We start from the raw sequence: 20352 nt of genomic DNA on the forward strand, positions 1-20352 counted from the left end.
TTAGATTTATGGAATTTATGTCTTTCTTGGGCAGTAATCCTCTTGTGGCTTGAGTTGGGGAAATGAAAGAATGTTACAGAGGAACTCAGGGCTGGGATTATTTGGGGGTGAGTGTGGAGAGAAAGCAATAGGGAAACCAGCTTTTACTTCAAGAGATGTTTTCTTTTTTCCACTAAAATCCTATTCAGCAACCCCACACCTTTTACCACCTTCCAATAGCATTCCTCTTGCCAGATTCTTAGCTACTCCTTAAGTGTGTAAACTGCATTAACCCTTTAAGACCAGTAGGTTGCCCTGAATAAACTAGAGTAAACCTACATTAAAAGCTCGTTGTGGGCAGGGAATGTATTTGTTTATTGTTGTATTGTACTCTCCCAAGCGCTTAGTACAGGGCTCTGCACACAGCACTCAATAAATACGATTCAGTGAATGAAATAATGACTTCCTGGCAAGCAGTCCCACGGTGACACTGCGCCTCACAGACGACCTGCAGTACAAAACAGCCTATCTTCCGGAGAATCGCTGAGGGAACCCCAACAAAAAATGGTTCTCTCCAAAAAATGGCCTATTCAATGTCTTGGGGAACAGAGTGCAACATACTTTGTTGACTCTGTTCCTTTTAAACAATGGCTAATATTTATAATTATAACAATATTAGTGAAGACATTTATAAATCAATGATACTCATTGAGCACTTATTGAGAGCAGAACACTGTACTAAGCAGATGGGAGAGTACAATACCATGGAATTCTTACTAAGTGCCAAGCACTTGGGCTCTATTGCATTATACTCTCCCAAGTGCTTGGTGCAGTGCTCTGTGCACAGTAAATAGCCAATAAATACCATTGCTTGAGAGCTAAGCACTGGGTAGTTACAAAATAATCAGGTTGGATACAATTCCTGATCCACATGATAGGGTTTTGGGAAGAACAGATTCTGAATCCCACTTTACAGATGTGGAAGCTGAGGTACAGAGAAGTCAAGTGAATAGCCCAAGGTCACACAGCAGGCAAGTGGCAGAGCAGGGACTGGAACTCAGGTCTCCAGTCCTGACTCCCAGCTCCATACACCACTACACCATACTGCTTCTCACATAATGTGTCTGCGGCTATTGGCAGTGCTTAAGGTGAACGGAGGCATAGAAGGAGCAGTAAAAGGATCATCAATAACTAACCAGACCCCAAACTCCCATTTTAGGGACATTCAAGCTTAGAGTTTAATGACTTCTCGTGTGCTCAAGCGTAAACAAGCAAGTGGCTTGGCCTTTCCTTATTGCCCCAGGGTAATTCACATGCATATTTCCCATACCTTAGATTTCACAACCCTCTCAGCTACACTCCTTCACCTCTGGGATGTTGGAGGTGGTAAACACGATTACTAAGCAGACATAGTTCACAGTATCGTACGGAAGGCCACAGTGAGCTGTCACAAACCAGAGGATCTTGCCCAATGCATAAAACCTTACTCTCTTGTTCTTTCCACTTCCCCTTATTTCCTTCTCCCCAACCCCATTGCTTATAGGAGGTGGCCAAAGCCAAAAGGGTCCGCATTCCCAGGCTAGAGATTGTGAACAACGGGAAAGGATAATTAAGTTACCCAGGAGACATCTTTAAAGGAAAACAACCCACTAAATTGGTTTATTTGCCCAGAATCTCTACCTGATTTCCCATAGCCGAGACCTTCGCACCCTCTCTGTTTTGTCTCCTGAACTGCATTCTTTCTCCAGTTTTCCACTCCTTGGGTTGAACCTCTTCCTCGTTTTGGATGCTCTGATTTACCTAGGTGCCCCTAGCAGGCTCCTTCTGGTCCCCAGCCCAGATCACTCTCACTCCAGGAACTGCTTTTTGGAAAGGAGGTGAGGGCCGAGCCTGCAAAAAGGTTCCAAGACTCTGCTTTTCCCTCCCACATTCTGTACATTCTGCAGGGAACACACCTGAGGCCTGGTTGAAAGACTTCATGGAATCCGCCCATCTTAACTGTGCTAGCAAAACCCGACCCTCTAGCCTGCTCACAAAAGAGTTGTTTGCTGCTAGAATTTTCTGTGGCACTTCTGTATGGAAAGGCAGGAAAATACTGGGCTGGACTTGTGCAGGCACAGCAGTACTGGCATGAGACTGGGCACTCCCGTATGCCCACTGGTGGGCCATCGCCTGCTTGGCCTCTGGGGGCTGCCCGGAGGCCAGCAGGGGAGAAAGCAGGATGGGGAGGTCGGAAACGTCCTCGATCACTCAGGGGGCTGTGCCAACACTTCAAGTCCCAGGTCCGAGTTCTCACGAGAGACGAGTGCCACAGGGCCCCGAGTGCAACGATCTAACCCCATTTGATTCCCTGCCAGGTAGGCTGGCACTTGGTCTTAGGCTTGCCCCACATACAGAAAAGACAAAACTGAAATTTTCTACTGGGGAAAAGTGCAATCCTCAAAAATTACCTGCAAACCCCAGGAGACACGGCCTCTGTGTCCTCCCGTGTCAGGTGTCAAAAAGCCTCTTCCTGGCCCTATGGTGGCTCCCTCCACTTTGAAGCAGACTCACCCCACCCACCTCTAACTCGCTGGCTTGCGGCCTGACTTCAGGACACATGCTCCTTTCCCTTTGATTCTTCAAAACTCTGCAAGCCATTGTTCTCTGAACGCTCCATCCAGGCTGGCTTCATTTTGTACTGACTTGGCAATACTCAGAGATGTAGATGCTAGACTGGCTGCCCTCACCAGCTCAAATCAACACCCTTTCCTGGGGTCTCCACCAAGTATTCACAGGCAGGGAGCAGCTTCCCTCACGAGTCCCAATCTGGGCACCTATAAGAAAGAAGGCATCAAGACAGAGAGGGAAAAAGGCACAATACCTGTTGAAAGCAAATCCCTCTTGGAGATCAAGGAGTCAAAGTGGTGCTGCTCTATTTGAACACCCTATTCTACACATGCAGGGGTAAAGAGGCTGCCCAGTTATTCTGGAAAGCTGGGGAAAGTGCTTAGTATAGTGCTCTGAACACAAAGTACTCAGTAAATCTGACTGATTGGACAGAGGCTCATCCAACACCACTGCTCTGATCACCTGGTCTAATCCTTCTGACCTTCAGTTTTGCTCTGTAGCAAGGAAAGTCTGTAAGCACTTTTATGTCTGTCTAGCTTCTTTAGGGTAGGGAACGTGCTGCTTTTCTGTTACCTGGAGGGACCTTAATAAATACTACTCCTGCTAGTGCTATTTTTGGCCATTTTTTAATTATTCAAAGGAATACATACCATTTTCCACTCACAAAGATTCCAATGCTAACACAGGACACAGTGTGGTTTTCTGTCATTTGCCCCTCCTCCAGTGCCACTTGCCCCTGGACTCCTGGTCTCTTCCTGCCCCGAAGATTCCTGTTCTCCACCAGCCGTGAATTCCTGGGTAGAAAAGTGTCTGCAAGTTGCATTGATACTTGTCCTACACTTTTCTCTCCTTCCATCTCTCTTTTAAACAGATAATCAACCAATCAATGGTATTGATTTGAGTGCTTACTGTATGTAGAGCACTTGGGAGAGTACAGGAGAGTTGGTAGACATGATTCCTGCTCTCAAGGAACTTACAGCCTGTTGGGGAGACACATTTAAATAAATTAGAGATAGGGAAAATGGCAAAGTATAAGGACTTGTACAGCAGTGTCACTGGGCTGGAGTGCGGTGAGTATCAAAATGCTTAGGAATGGGGAGAAGAAAATCAAAGTTCTTAAGGAGAAGAGACCCAAGTGCACAGACAACACAGAAGGGAGGGTGAATAGGGTGGAGAACTGAGGGGTTAGTCAGGGAAGGCCTCTTGGAGGAAATATGATTTTAGTAGGGCTTTGAAGAGAGAGTGGTGGTCTGTCAGACACAGAGATGGTGGGAAGTTCTACTCAAGAAGCACTCTCTGGCTAGATTAGGCGCAACTCTCTATCTTAGACCAGGACATCCAGGGCCTGGCTGTCCCCACAGAGACAGCCCTGCACATCATTAAGTGCTCAAATACCATCGATTGATTGAGAAACTTCTCTTGATTTTATCTTTCTCCCCACCCACCCCGACATGTCCTCACTAGGCATGGAACCCCTTCCTCTTCATATCTGACAGACCATCACTCTCCCTATCTTCAAAGCCTTCCTAAAAATCAAATCTCCTCCAAAATAGACTTCCCTAACTAGCCTTCATTTCCCCACCGTTAGCCCTCCTCTCTGCAATGCCTCTGTATCTGGGTCTAAACCCCCTAACACTTAAATACTCAGCCCATTTCCAGCCCCACAGCATTTTGTGTTCAGATCCTTATACTTTGCCACTTCCCCTATTTGAAAGTTATTTTACTGTCTCCTCCACTAGAGTGTAAGCTCTTTGAGGGCAGGGATTGTGTCTACCAACTCTACTGTACTGAATTCTCCCAAGCGCTTAGAAGAGTGCTCTGCACACAGTAAGTGCTCAAAAATACCTTGGATTGATTGCTTTCCATGCTGGGAAGCAGCGTGGCTCAGTGGAAAAAGCATGGGCTTGGGAGCCAGAGGTCATGGGTTCTAATCCCAGCTCCACCACATGTCTGCTGTGTGACTTTGGGCAAGTCACGTACTTTCTCTTAGCCTCAGTTCCCTCGTCTGTAAAATGGGGATTAAGACTGTGAGCCCCAACATGGGACAACCCGATCACCTTGTATTCCCCCCAGTGCTTAGAACAGTGCTTTGCACATAGTAAGTGCTTAACAAATGCCATCATCATCATCATCACCATCACCTTTAGAGGCCTTTAGCTACTCCACGCCCAGTTAAACTTCGTTGGCTAGTCAGTGCCAGACTAAGGGTGGTCTGGCTAACAGGAACGTCTGAAGACTTTGAGTGATTCTGTATGGTATACCAGACCAAAAACTCCCCTGGGTTGGCAGCTTGGTTTAAAACAAAGCCTCCAGCAGCCAAAACGTTGGCTCCAAGGAGTGTGCATTTCTTCCTTTGATTACTGTGATTTCCTTAACAGGATTTTGTAGGATTGTTTTTCCCTGAAAGTAGCTCCACCTGGAAAACAACTTTAAAAACAAAAGTTCTCTCAGCTAAATTAAAGTCAATGGGGAAACAAATGAGCAATTAAAACTGCTATTTTGGGACTCAGAGAACTGAGGCAAGTAATACATAATATGAATTATTCATTCATACTGCCAGGGATACTTTTGTGCATTTTTTTTCCACTCTGTCTCTGCTCCCTTCCTTTGTTCATTCAGTCTCTACAACACAAAACAGAAACTCAATACAAAACACTTATCAGTGCTCTTTGGGACACTGATGAGCACATGCATGCACACAAGCACACAAACACACACACCTGGGACTCGGATATTCATACTGCAGAACTACAGGTTTGCTTCTCCAGATGGAGAACGATGGGAAAATAAATGAACAAGCATGGAAATGCTTTCGGCTCCCATCCTTAATGTCCAACCTGGAAGAATGATTTATTTGTATGGGTGGACACAACAGATACAAACCCGGAAAGAGAGAGATGAGATAAGAATCCACTTCTGAGGCATCCTAACCTTCCCTAGAACTATTGGGGAAAATACCTCAGCACTCTGCTATAATACAGTGCAATACACACGGAGGTCTGGTTAAATACTGTCAACTTTGACCAGCCACTTCACTGATCTCCTAGGTTCCAGTACAAAAATATTTAGACCACGTTTCCCCACTCCTCAAGAAACTCCAGTGGCTGCCATCCACCTTGATATCTAACAAAAACTCCCCACCACTGACTTTAAAGCACTCAATCACCCTGCCTCTTCCTACTACGACCCAGCCCACACACTTCATCACATGGATTTCATCCATCTAGCCGCTGACCCCTCAGCTGTATCCTGCCTCTGGCCGGGAATGCCCTCCCTCCTCATATCCGACAACTACTCCCCCGGCTTCAAAGCCTTATTGAAAGAACATCTCCTCCAAGAGGCCTTCCCTGACTAAACTTTCCTTTCCTCTTTTCCCACTCCCTTCTGTGTCACCCTGGCTTGCTCTCTTTATTCATCCCCACCCAGCCCCACAGCACTTACGTACATTACTGTAGTTTATAGATACATACATATGTGTGTATGTATACACACATATATACAAATATATGTTAATGTCTATCTTGCCTAGACTGTAAGCTCGTTGTGGGCAAGGAATTTGTCTGTTTATTGTGATATTTTACTCCCCCAAGTGCTTAGTACGGTGTTTTGCACATAGGAGAAGCAGCGTGGCTGGAGAAGCAGCGTGGCTCAGTATAAAGAGCACGGGCTTTGGAGTCAGAGGTCATGGGTTCAAATCCCATCTCCGCCAACTGTCAGCTGTGTGACTTTGGGCAAGTCACTTAACTTCTCCATGCCTCAGTTACCTCATCTGTAAAATGGGGATTAAAACTTTGAGCCCCCTGTGAGACAACCTGATCATCCTGTAACCTCCCCAGCACTTAGAACAATGCTCTGCACATAGTCAGTGCTTAACAAATATCATTATTATTATTATTATTATCAGTAAGTGCTCAATAAATATGATTGAATGAACGAATGAATCCAGACTCTCCTCTTTCCAGTCCATATTTCACTCTGCTGCCTGGGTCATTTTTCTAAAACAACATTCTGCACATATTTCCCCATTTCTCAAAAACTTCCAACGGCTGCCCCGGTTCTGCTCTACATCAAGCAAAATCTCCTGACCAGAGCCTTGAAGGCACTTGGCTTTCTCCCTCCTACTTCTCCTCCTAATTACTTAGACTGTGAGTCCCATGTGGGGCAGGAACTGTGTCCAATCTGATTAACTTGTATCTACCTCAGTTCTTAGAACAGTGTTTGACAAGTGCCATTAAAAAAGAAAAAGTCCACTCCCTTCTCTCACTACATCCCAGCTCACATGCTCTTAGCTGCATTCCCACTTAGCCAACCTGCTCACTCCCTCTCTCTCACCTCTCCCACCATCAACCAGTTGCTTCCGTGCTTACTCCCACATCCTATGTGGAATCACCTCTTATTTCATATCTGACACTTATTTCATATCTGACACCATGGCTCTCCTCAGAAGGGCTCTGAAAATAAGATGAAGCCTCCCTTCATGAATTTCCAATTTTTCCCACTTTATGGCACCAAATTGCCACTTTAGCCCCTTGTGCCACATAAGTACTTTAGTTCTCATAACCCGGTAGAACCTACATATGTCAATCAATGCTCTGCACATAGTAAGCGCTCAATAAATACGATTGATGATGAATTTACTGAGCACTTACTGTGTGCAGAGCACCGACCTTAGTGCACGGGAAAGTACAGTTCAATAAAGTTTTCTTCTTTTTTTAAAAAAATGGCATTTGTTAAGCACTTACTATATGTCAAGCACTGTACTAAATGCTGGGGTAGATGCAAGATAATCAGGTTGGACCCAGTCCCTGTAGGAGGGAAAACTGGCATTGAATCCCATTTTACAGATGAGGAAACTGAGGCCCTAAGAAGTTAAGTGACTTGCCCAGGGTCACACAACAAGCAGCTGGCAGAGCTGAGATTAGAACCCAGGTCCTTTGACTCTTAGATCTGTGCTCTTTCTAATAGGCCACTCTGCTCCTCCTTTGCATATGGAGTACAGTACTAATCCCTATATACATCAGTCAATTGTATTTATTGAGTGCTTACTTTGTGCAAAGCACTGTAAGTAGTAAGTACTTAAATATAATAACAACAACAACAAAATACACTTTTGGAGACCTGGGTCCTTCTTCCAGATCCAACACTTGCCTGGTGTGTGTCCTTGGGCAAGTCACTTAACTGCTCTGTGCCTCAGTTTCCTCACCTGTAAAATATCTGTTTTCCCTCCCTCTTTGACTGTGAGCCCCAATTGGGGCAAAGACTGTTCCCCATTTGATTAACTAGCACCCTGTATGCAGATGACAATGACCCCACACCACAACCACAAATTCCACCTTCTGGGAGCAGATTCCTTGGATCCCTCGCTGGGAGACTGTTCTGCTGTTTTCTTCCCAGGCCTGGCCTTCAGCTCTGACACACTAAGTCCCATGAGGAAAAATATCCAATTGCATTCTCCTTGCTGGTTCTGCCAACAATGACTCTTCCTTGCCCAAAAGCCCTTGAATCAGCCCTTGGAAATCGCATGCTGATGTGTCTAATTTAACAGGAATTCAAAAGTCAGCCCATCTTTGGGATTCTCTGGCTCCAATACCTGGAAAGCACTTTGCTTGGATTAATCTTCCTCATCCCCCTAGACTGTGAGCTCCTTGTGGGAAGGGTACCTGTCTACCAACTCTGTTATTCTGTACTCTCTCAGGTACGTGGTACAGTGTTCTGCACACAGTAAGCACTCAGTCAATACCACTGATTGAGTGTAAAGGGGAGGATTCTGGAACTACCTGCACTCTCCCTGGCCCTCTTGAACAAGGATCCACCCGGGATTGGTCATTGTCATGAGGGGCTCCAGGACCTGCATCAAGGCACAGTCAGATACGAGAAGCTAATCCAGTGCTCTTGGCACCACGGGTTCTTCTCCTAGCCAAAATACCCAACGCCCTCTTTACTAAGCCTACCTTAGCACAGCCACCAGCCGGTACACAGAAACCTAGGCAGCCAGGTCACAACTCCCAATTCCAAAGAGACTTTTCTAGAAACTCTCATTTCCCAACAAAGCCTCACCAGCTACTAATCCAATGGCTCTGCCTATGCCTGGCTGGGTTTCTGATTAACGGGAAAGACCCACTACAACTGTGCAGGAATACCTTGTTAGAGCAATCCCACCATGAGCTGAATTCCAAGGTGTGACTACGAGGCGTTAATAATTTATTAAAACCTTCAAGGCTTTTGAAGCCCAGCCCCTCAGCCCACTTGGTTTCCAAAGGGCAAAGAAAAGTCTCCCCAGCACTTATTTCTATCACAATCACTGAGTTCTGGTGCAGCCTTAGCATGCTCTTGCATAGAGACAGTCTCTCTCTCTCTCCCCCCTCTTCCCCGACTTCAACTTTGCTCCCAGAAAGGCAAGTGTGACTCTTCATGGTCACAAGATCCTTCCCACATGGGGCTAACAATCTAAGGAGGAGGGAGAATGGGTACTGAAATCTTCATTTTACAGATGAGGAAACTGAGTCTCTGATAAATTAAGTGACTCGCCCAAGGTCACATAACATGCAAGTGACAGAGTGAGGATTAGAACCCAGGTCCCCTGACTCGCAGGCCTAGGCTCTTTCTATTGGCCAACACCGCTTCCCCACCCTCACTTCTAAGAGGCGAGCAGAAACAAGATTCATTCCCCACCCTCCTATGAAGTCAGACTTTGATATTTACTTTTCACGATCACATGAGGCCTCACATTAAATATTGGGCTCTGGGACTGATCCCAAGAATCACTTTGAACAAGACCTGGGCATTTTCTTCTGACCTGGTCTGGCACCGCGCACCCTGGGCCCGGCATTATGCGCTGCGGAAGTTCCTGAGGTTCCAGAAGTTTCAGAGTAACTGGGGAAGTTACTCAGGGCCTGGTATTGATTTTTTTTTTTTAATGGTATTTGTTAAAAATAATAATGGCACTTGTTAAAGCACTTAGGGTTGATACAATTAATCAGGTTGGCCAGAGCTCACATGGGGCTCAGTCTGAATTCCCAGTTTACAGATGAGGTAACAGGCACAGAGAAGTGAAGTGACTTGCCCAAGGTCACACAGCAGACAAGTGGCAGAGCAGGGATTAGGAACCAAGTCCTTCTCACTTCCAGGTTCATGTTCTATCCACTAGGCTATGCTGCTTTCCTTGTGTTCTTTTCCTCAGCTGTCAAGCTCCTTTGTATTGCCCTCTCCCAGGTACTTAGCATAGTGTTTTACACACTGTCAATGTTCAATATATACCGATTGACTGATTAATCTTTCCAATGCTTACTGTTTCTTCAGTAGCTCAGACTGTCCAGGGTCTGATTCAGGCAGGACGTGGACAGGTAAGCAAATGACTTCAAAACAGGCCGATACACAGGCCAGGACTGGGACAAGCCACCCAACAGTGAGGGAGTAATGGAGAGGAGCAAAGGAGGAGAGAGGCAGGGGGGACTAAAGTTACTCTGCTTCCTTTGATTTTGCTCTTTCACTTTTAGCCCAGCCCACTACAGGCCCTCCAACAAAAGGGTAATAAACCCATTTAAGTTCAGGTCCTCCTGGCCTCCTCTCAGCTTCGAAAAGCTGGTTACTGGTCGCAGCTTCAAAATGCTTCTGGCACTGCATCAGTCCTCTCTGAGAGGTACAGGGGAGGGAGAAGAACTGATCCCACAAATCCCTTTTTTTTTAGAGTATTTGTTAAGCGCTTTCTATATGCCAGGCACTGTTCTAAGAGCTGGGGATAGATACAAGTTAATCAGGCTGGACACAGTCCCTGTCCCATATGGGGCTCACAGTCTTAATCCCCATTTTACAGATGAAGGAACTGAGGCACAGAAAAGTGAAGTGACTTTCCCAAGGTCACACAGCAGACAAGTAGCAGAACTGGAATTAGAACCCAGGTCTGTCTGACTCCCAAGCCCATGATCTGTCCACTAGGCCATGATGCGTCTCTGACCGCCAACTCCTCTAAACTGTAAGCTCTTTGAGGGTAGGGATCACATCTACCAACTCTGTTGCACTGTACTCTCCCCAGCGCTTAATACGCTACTCTGCACACAGTAAGAGCTCAATAAATATCACTGATTGATCAACAGTACTTACTGAGCAACTGTATGCAAGACTACACACTAAGTGCCTGGGAGAGCACAATTCAGTAAAAGTCAGGATCCCTGACCTCAAGAAAATTACGATCTAATGGGGAAGAGAGAGACAAAATTACTAGCCATTAGACGGAAAAAGAAAATGGAAGGATGGATAAGTGAATTTGTGCTTAAATAGGAGCAAGTAAATCTATGTGTACAGAAATGCTACAGGGAAGTGTGGGCGTCTAAGTGCTGAGATGGTAATTTGCAGGATGTATCACTGGGGAGAAGAAAATTAATCAGGGAAAGTCTTCTGGAGGACATGTGGTGCTTTGAAGTGAGTGTGGTGAGTTCAGAGGTGCTTTGAAGATTAAGAGAGCTGTGATCTGATGGACCCCTCTTCAAGATTGCACCTGAAGAGTTTCCAGCACTATACCAGTCTTGACTATGGCAGGCAGAGTCAAGCAGAAGCATACCCATTCCATTCCTAGCTTAGGCAGTGGCTAGTGAGTGGAAGGCAATCTACTACAAGTCAAAATTCACCAGTGCTGGGCAGCAGCAACATGGGAAAGAGTGGAGGGTGAAGACTCCAGTTGACTGCGCCTAAGGCTGCAAATGGTAAACTACTTCTGTATACTGACCAAGGAAACTCTATGGATACAATACCAGAAAGACCGCAGATGGAATTGGGGTGTTCTGGAAGAGAGGTGTCCATGGATTTGCTATGTGTTGGAGACGACTTGACAACATAAGACAAGACAAGATCTGATGGAATTGAAGAAGGAGGGCATGAGCAAGAGGCCAAAGATAAGAAAATGTTAGCGTGAGAGACAACGAGAAGTTTCATTTGGAAAGAGCATAAAGCACAATCTAAGAAATAGCGGGAGAAAAAGGCAGGTAAGTAAGTGTGGCTGGAGCTGGGAGACCACCTTACAGATCATGGATAATTTTATCTTACTGTGGAGGGAAAGGGACAGTTATCAGAAGCCACTGAAGAGGGGAGGGATGTCAAGATGGTAGGAGTTGTGGCCTAGAGAACAGACTGAGGAGGGGACAGATTGGCAGCAGGGAGAGCAGTGAGGAGATAGGTTCAGTAATCTAACCAGGAGAAGCAGCAAGGCCTAATGGAAAAAGCCCGGCTCTGGGAGTCAAAGGAGCTGGGTTCTAATCCTGACTCCTCCACTTGTCTGCTGTGTGACTTTGGGCAAGTCCCTTAACTTTTCTGGCCTCAGTTTTTCCTCAACTGTAAAATGGGGATTATATCTTACTCTCTCCTACTTAGACTGTGACTTCCATGTGGGACGGGGACTATGTCTAACCTGATTATCTCATATTTAATCCAGAGTTTATTACGGTGCCTAGTATGTAATAAGTGCTTCATAAATATCATAATGATTAATTATTAGGAGATGACAGAGCTGGAACCCAGGAGGTGGCTGTTCGGTCTCCCCTAGGTGGCAAGCATGAAGGTGAGTGATTCCATTAACAAATGACTTTGGCATCTCTGCACCTATTCTGACTGCCAAGATCATGGGGCCTGGGGCCCAGCTCTCAGCATGCAAAAGAGAGCCGCCTTTCCAGAAGCAATTAGGAATGCAGGCACCTACTCTTGGTAAGCATATTTCTACACAATTTTCTGCTTCAGACTTCAAAAGAGCAGCTGAGCTGACAGTCACTATAGTAACTCGATTTCCCCTTTTGAGGTCTCATCGTCCACATCAGAACCTTATTACAGTATCACCACCACAGGACAATTTTAGGTAGGGCCAAAAATGGCAGGGATAGCAGGGACTTAGAAGAGATTCTATCGATAACATGTTCTCGCATCATAGGTAGAAATTCCACCATTCTGGCTTTCAGGCAGGGGGTCTAAAAAAGCAGGTTGCATTTACCTGCCCAAACTACTGGAGAAAATACATTTTCTCCAGAGCACCAAGAGATGGTTTGAGGAGGTAAAGGTGATCAAGTGTTGCCTGTCCCACTTGAAGCTGTCTGTCTCCTAGGTTAGATCTAATGTGGATGCTACAGAGCAGAAAAAAAGAAGCTTCCGTTTAGGGGGTCAAGTGCTTCATACAGTGCTCTGTGTACAGTAAGCACTCAAATGCCATTGATTTGGTGTGTTTTGGGGCGGGGGTGGTGGTGTCAGACTTGGCTTGATTTAACTTCAATCATCACTGGAAGGGCCATCTTACCCTTTCTCTCTGGGGAAAGTGTGCCAGAGTACTGTCATTCTACTCCATAAGTGAGCTTGAAAAATTCTCCCCCATGCTCGGGGCCACGACAAGTTTCTCCCTTCCCAAGAGGTGGCCTAATAACAACTGTGTTGTCTGTTAAGCACTTGTTAGGTGCCAAGCACTATAATAAGCACTGGGGAAGATACAAGATTATCAGATCAGGCACAGTCCCTATCTCACATGGGGCTCACTGGGGAGGAAAAGCAGGTATTACATCCCCATGTTACAAATGAGGACACAGAGGCACAGAAGTAAAGTGACTTGCCCAAGATCACACAGCAAAAAAGTGGTGGAGTCAGGATTGATTGGCACTCAGGTCTCCGGACTTCCAGTTCTGTGTTCTTTCTACCAGGCCACACTGGACTCCCATCATTACTGGGCTGCAGTCAATGGATAATTGCAAACTTTAAAATTACTTGGGGATTTTCCCTCCAGAATGCTGCTCCCAGGAAAACCCATGCAGAAAATCCCCAGAATAAACTTTACACCAAACAAATCACACCCCAAGAAAGGTGCAGCCTCTTCCCCTTTCCTCTGGCACTATTGAGTTCTCCCTGCCTGGAACAAAGGACACCGACTACACTAGCCACTGCCTTCCTCACTCTCCCCCACCCCTTCTTAAATCTGTTCTGGTTGGGATTAAGGGCAGTGATGCCTGAAGACAGGGGGCTGGGCTAAATGGCCTCCAGGAGGCCATCCCCAACTAAGCTAGAAGCCACAGTCAGACAATTTCTTTCAAGCCCCAATCATATTTATTGAGCGCTTATTGTATGCGGAGCACTGTACTAAGTGTTTGGGAGAGTACACTATAACAATATAGCAACACACTCCCTGCCGACGGTTGAGCTTACAGTCTACAGTCTATTCTTTTATACAGATCCACATCTCTCAGATGACCATGTCTCCCAAGCGGCTGGATGGTACTTTCTCTTTGGAAGCACTAGGTTCAAAGAGCTGGTGCTTCATCATCTGATTTTACCATGCCTGCTCTTTATTCAACTGTTGCTCTTCAGGTAAGAAGTTAATAAAGGCTTCCTAAGTGAGAGATAATAAAAGTTTCATACTGACAACTGGGCCATGACCTCCAACTTCTCCGAAGACGTTTCATTGACATTCACAATGACAGAGGGCTCAGTTTCCAGCCACCAGCGCCAAAGCTTCCCATCCAACCCAGGGACCGGATGAGTCTGGGCCGCTGCCCAGTGGAGAATAAAACCTGCAAAGCTCTCCGGGGAGGCCAGCCTGGTTGCCGGAGGACCAGAGCAGATCCCAGACAGTGATGGTGACGGCTCGGCCTCTCCCGTTCAGGCGAACAAGGGGGACGGAGAGGCCGCAGAGGGATCGGTATCCGTATCGCAACAGCCTATCCTTCGTGTGATTCAAAACAGATCCTCAAAGCCCAACCCTCACCCACCATCTAAAGTTGTGCAAGAGGTGGGAAAAATAATAGCTTTATTCCAAGGGTCTGGAGGATCACCAAAATGGGCGTCAGGCCAGAGGAAATAAGGTTGGTTTAAACATTATTTATGCCTCTTAAACCAGGGAACCATAAACACTTCCAGGGAGGTGTAATTCCTGGTTGTGCTGAGAGCATCACAGCGGTATAGTAAATCAGCCCGTAAAGCACCTCACTCAACACCTCCAACCACCCCATAACAACACTGCATCTTGCATGATCTAGAAAGCTGCTTTCTCTAGGAAACCGAGTAGGAGTGAAAGCATGGGAGGACAAATGAGGTAAGGCAAACCATGTGAGATTACGGAGAGCTGAACTGCACCTTGGGGATGTGAAGATTCTCAAGCCACACACTATGCTTGACTGAAGCTACTGCTGCCGGTAACAAGCTTAGTGGGGTGTGTTATTGGCCCTTGAAGGATTTTCTTTGGAACTGATCCCTGTTCTACCAAATCTGTTGTATTGAATAGTCCCAAATGCTTAGTACAGTGTTCTGCACTCCATAAGCACTCAGTAAATACCACTGATGATGATGAGGTATGAAAGCTGTGTGGCCTAGTGGATAGAGCCCGGGTTTGGGAGTCAGAAGGACTTGGATTCTAATCCCAGCCCTGCCGCTTGTCTGCTGGGTGACCTTGGCCCAGTCATTTCACTCTGTCTCAGTTCCCTCATGTCTAAAATGGGGATTAAGGCTGTGAGAGCCATTTAGGACATGGACTGGGTCCAACCTGATTAGCTTGTACCTACCCCGGCACTGAATACACTGCCTGGCTCATAGAAAGCGCTTAACAAATACCATTAAAAAGAAACAAAGAAAGAAAAAAAAGTGAAGGTCATTTCACATCCTGTCCTGATGTAGGCACCAGAAAACTAGCTCGCAAATGATGTCAGCTACTCTTTCATTTACTGGTATAGACTGTAAACTCCCTGAAGGCAGAGGTTAGGCCTAATACCTCCATTGTACTCTCTCAAGCATTTAGTATTATCAAAAACATTAAATAATGATAATAATAATTGTGGTGTTAAGTGCTTAAGTGCCAAACACTGTGCTAAGCATTGGGGTAGATACAATGCAGTCGGATCAGTCACAGTCCTTGGCCCACGTAGAGTTCACAGTCTAAGAGAGAAGAAGAACAGGCATTTAATCCCCATTTTATGGATGAGGATACTGAGGGCATGGGGAAGTAAAGTGATTTGCCCAAGATCACACAGCAGGCAGTGGTGGAACTGGGATTAGAACGCAGGTCTCTTGACACCCAGCCCTGAGTCCTTGTCACTAGACCACACTACTTCTCAGTCTTATACTGCACAGTAAGAATATGATTATCTGATAACATAGTATTTATCAAGTCTTTATGTGCAGAGCACTGGTCTGGGGGTCTAGAAAAGTGCAAATTCTGTCTTCAAGGGATAATACTAGACAGTAGTTGTGTGGCCAGATTGGACTGGGCACTACACAGCTGAAAAGAATCACTGTAACTCTTAAGCATGATGGTCTCACAGGGGCACTGGTGGCCCCAGAGTGAGATCTGCAGTCCTGCCACCAACTTCAGAAAGAAAGTGCATGGTCTTCCCTAGTCTCAATTTCATGGCAATGGTAATTCATATTTTCCTTAAGCTCTCCTTGAGTTGAGTGATAACACTAGAAGTTTCTCCAGCACTGCACTCTAAGATTTTGATCAATGTTGCTAAAGCTTAAAAAAAAAAAAGCACCAAATAATCTCAATAAATCCCAATGAGATCGACCAAAAGCACCTGGGCCAAAAAGCGGACCACCAATGCACCACGACTCTCTTGGAGGTCAATATTAGGCCTTCCCACTCAAAAGTAGACTCTTGGAGGCATTTTGTGAAAGCCCTTGACAATCATTTACAGGCAGCTCCCAACATATGGGTGGAGTTTAACCATGAGGACAGTTCCACAACTGGTCCTAATGGTCAGTAACTTTTATTATTTAACAGAAACTCACTTTAAAACTAACCAGCCTTTCAGGTTTTTCCAACCTAGGAAGATCAACTTACCCTGATCACCAACTAGACCACACTCTCCAAACAAGAGCTGTCTATGTTTTTAGATCCTCCAGTTCACAGAGATTGGCCACTCATCTGTGTTCCCCTGTGCTCTGCAGATGATTTGCTGCTCCAATTATTTTTGGTCTCCTGGATGCTCTAAGCCCAAACAACAGACCAGACTCTTCTCTCTCAGCCTTAAAAAGGTACTCGCCTATTTTCTCTGTATATGTGCAAAGGTATTCCAGGGCCCTTACCAGATGGAGATTTCTTAGTTGTTCTGAGACCATCTGGAGTATGCCTTCATATCCAAACGAGAGAATTCTCCACAACTTGACCACCTAGCCTGTAGCAATTGCCAATTCTGCCCAGCTGATTTTTCCCAGCCTCTCCCACACTTATCCATCTCACAGGGACATTGCTCCTGAAGTCAAGAAGCACTGAGGCACACTCACATCATCAAGGCCATAGTTTTAGGAGTCTTTTGTTCTTGCAACTTTATTTCTTGAGGAGCTGTGAGGTCTGTTGGAAAGAGCACAGGATGGGGAGTCAGGAGACCTGGGTTCCGATTCTGGCTCCACGACTTGTCTGCTGTGTGACTCTAGGCAAGTCATTAACTTTCCTGAGCCTCAGTTTCCTCATTTGTAAAATGGAGATCAAATAGCTTTTCTCCCCCCCTTTTAGACTGAGCACCCCATGTGGGGCAAAATGGTGATCTGATTGCATTATATCCACTCCAGTGCTTAGCACAGTACTTGACAGATAGTAAGCACTTAAGTACTACTGTTATTAAGATCCTCAGATAGTGGGATAACACCACCCAAATATTGGGAGCTGCCTGAAAATGACAGCCAAGGGTTTTCACAAAATGCCTCCAAAAGTCTACTTTTGAATGGTATGGGATACTTTTGGCCTCCAAGAGAGCTGCAGTGTATTGGTGGGCCTCTTTTTGGCCCAGGTGGTTTTGGTCAATCTCAATAGGATTATAGAGATTATTGGGGTTTTTTTTGTTTTGTTTAAAGCTTTAGCAACATAGATCAAAATCTTAGAAAACTGCAGTCCCAGAGAATCTTCTAGTGTTATCACTCAATGATCCTTAAATGGCAAGATCAAAGTCCTAGCTCTTGGCTCAGAATTGCTTGGCACATAGTAGGCACTTAACAAATACCATCATCATCAAAGGCGGCAGCTGGAAGGTGGGTTGACAGATTAATAAAAATTAAAACCATGAACCACTGCATTGGTATAGTATATTTTCAAGTTGCTGATGTTCAGTTGCCCTGGCAAGTGTGGAAAGGGCCAATGGAAATTCTACACGTGGGAAAAATAGATTTCTTGACACTGCAAGGCTGCTTAAAAATAACTCATGGTTTCTCTCAACAATACAATTCCCATACTAAGCAAAAACACAGCAATTAATACATTTCTGCTGTGCTGTCATGGTTGACCTGATGAGAAAATAAGCTCTGAGGTACAGGAGTTTTCTTATTCTCAGTTTATGTGTCCTGCAATTTATTAGTTTTGTCTCCAGTTCCACACCAGCTTTGCCTGGCTAAGGGAGTGTTTAATGCAGTCACTTTCCCTAGTATTTAATTGAGCCAGGATAGAGACTCACATGAATTACTGAGAAAAGACAGCAGCAGGAAAAAAAAAAAAAAAAGAAACAGGGAGAAAGGGGTGCCCTGGATTACTGAGAAATGTCTCATGAAGCATGCATTCAGGGATGACAAACGATGAGCATTAAGAAAATCTCATCTATTTACCACTCCCCTGAGAGGGCATCTTTACTGTGAAATGGATTACAGAGCCCTTCATGTCCTTGCCTCATCACACTGCCTGTGGGGTTGGGGAGGGGGAAAGGGGAACATGAAAGGGGAGATTAAGTGTGGACCTGTTAAGGTCAAGAAATTTCCCGCAATTCACTTGTGGAGGATAGTCATTGAGCAACCCCTCTTCATTCCCAACAGCAGCACAAGCACTCATGAGCCGTCTTTTGAAGATCAGCAATTATGAGGAAGAAGTGGGCTAAGAGGCCGGGGTTTCTGAGGCTTTGCTCCACCTCCTGGGCTGGATGAGGAAGACCAAGGAACCCCTTACTCACAGTCTTCATGTCTTCTCTCTAGACTGTAAGCTCACTGTGGGCAGGAAATGTGTCTGTTATACTGTACTCTCTCCAACCTCACAGTAAGTGCTCAATAAATATGACTCACTGACTTCACTCTGAATTGTATCCAGAATGGAAATTCACATGCTCCACCATTTAATTCCCCCCCTCTCCCCCCTCCCCAGCTTCCCCATCCCTGGTGTCTGCTGTCCTGGGAACCAATCCTGCCTGACACCTTCTCTGTCACAAGGCTTCCAACTGTCAATAAATTCACAGACCATGTGAAGGTGAGTTCTGAGAGTGTCCATCAAGTCCCTACAATTCTCTGGATGTTTGTAAATACGGGCGGCGGCAGCAACACAGGGGGAGCGGTGGAAGGAATCCCAGGGGCACCATAGCTGCCATTGCCACCTACACTTCATTTAAAGTGATGGGTGCTGGCAGCCAGCTCTTCCTCCTCCTATGCGACTTGGCTCCCGGCCTACTGCGTGCTGTGGGACCACCAGCCCCTGTCCCTTTCTAGACTCCAGTTTTATCTGAGGAGAAAGGATCTCTGTCTCTCGAGGAGCCATTTGCTCCCATCTTCCCAGCCTGGGCCCCTCTCCTTATCACGGGTGTTCGTGGACTGCTTCTGTTCAAGTCACCCACTCTCATTAGCCCCCTACAAAAGGGGTGCCCCAGAATTCACAAGTCTGATCTGACCTCTCTTCCTCCCCTCCAGCGGGTCCCACCCCCACCCCCCAGGGGCTCAACAGCTCCCATCTGAGGCAGCCCCCAGACAAACCCAAGCCCCATCGGGGGGGATGTGGGGCAGGAACATGAGGGGGAACAGACAAGGCGGGTGGGAAGGATCAGTTCTGGTTTGCTCATTTCCAGGAATTACTGTTACAGAATTTGCCAATCAGTCATATTTATTGAGCACTTACTGTGTGCAGAGCACTGTACTAAGCACTTGGGAAGTACAGTATAACAGAGACATATTCCCTGCCCACAAGGAGCACACAGGCCAGCTTCTGCTATCTGAACATTTGTCCCCTGCCTCTCTACCCAACTCCCCCAACCTTGCTCTCTGCTTCTTTTGATTTATCAGTAAAAAGCTCTGGAAGTTACTAATTTTCATACATACTGCTTGTAAAAATCATTCGCAGCAGTAGATAACCTTTGCCTAACTACCCGACTGGAGCACAGCATACAGAAAATATGAACCAAGTATTAAGCATTATCATTAACAATTAGCTCCGATTTTACTTTTCAGTCAGCCCATGCTGGGGGCTTGATGTTCAGTCTCCCACTCCCACTTTAATGGGTTTTTTACTCCTCCTCTTCATGTACTACTCCTTCAAATCAGGCCCACGATACTAGGCTGTCCTTTTCCCCCCTGAGATTTCAGAGCTTCCCGCAAACCCAGCAATCCTCCAAAAGATTATGCTGGATGCCAATTTCAGTGCCTAATGAGCCACTCGAAGGTGCTGCTTTGGGAATTGGATGCTGCTTCCTTCATCTGTTTTACACATCTTTGAGTTGTGACACTGTGCTGTCATCCAAGGCTCCGGTTCACTGAATCACTAGAGCTCTGGCTCCAAATTAGGCTGGTGAACATAATCAGCGATCAAACTCTAGACCCACAAAGGCACCAACATATATAAAAACAGGGGGAAAAAGCCTGAATGCAAGGGGTAAGAAATGGTTCCATTCCTCTGCCGAGTATATTTATATTCATATTCTCTCGACATCTTAGGGACGCAGCTGCCCCACCACAGAATCCACATAATCTGCCACCAAATCCTGTTGGTTCTAACTTCCCAACCTCGCTAATACTGCCCTTTCCTCTCCATCCAAACTGCTACTGCATAGATCCAAGCACTGATCTCCCTGCCTC

At 45.9% G+C, this 20352-nt stretch overlaps 1 protein-coding gene across 1 annotated transcript in view; it reads right to left on the bottom strand.

Annotated features, from left to right (window-relative positions):
• WWC1 (WW and C2 domain containing 1) overlaps nucleotides 1-20352 on the bottom strand; it is a 123713-nt gene that overhangs the window by 68249 nt on the left and 35112 nt on the right. The window lies entirely within an intron of this gene.

This window comes from Tachyglossus aculeatus, chromosome X1, assembly GCF_015852505.1.
Source record: "Tachyglossus aculeatus isolate mTacAcu1 chromosome X1, mTacAcu1.pri, whole genome shotgun sequence".
NCBI lineage: Eukaryota > Metazoa > Chordata > Mammalia > Monotremata > Tachyglossidae > Tachyglossus > Tachyglossus aculeatus.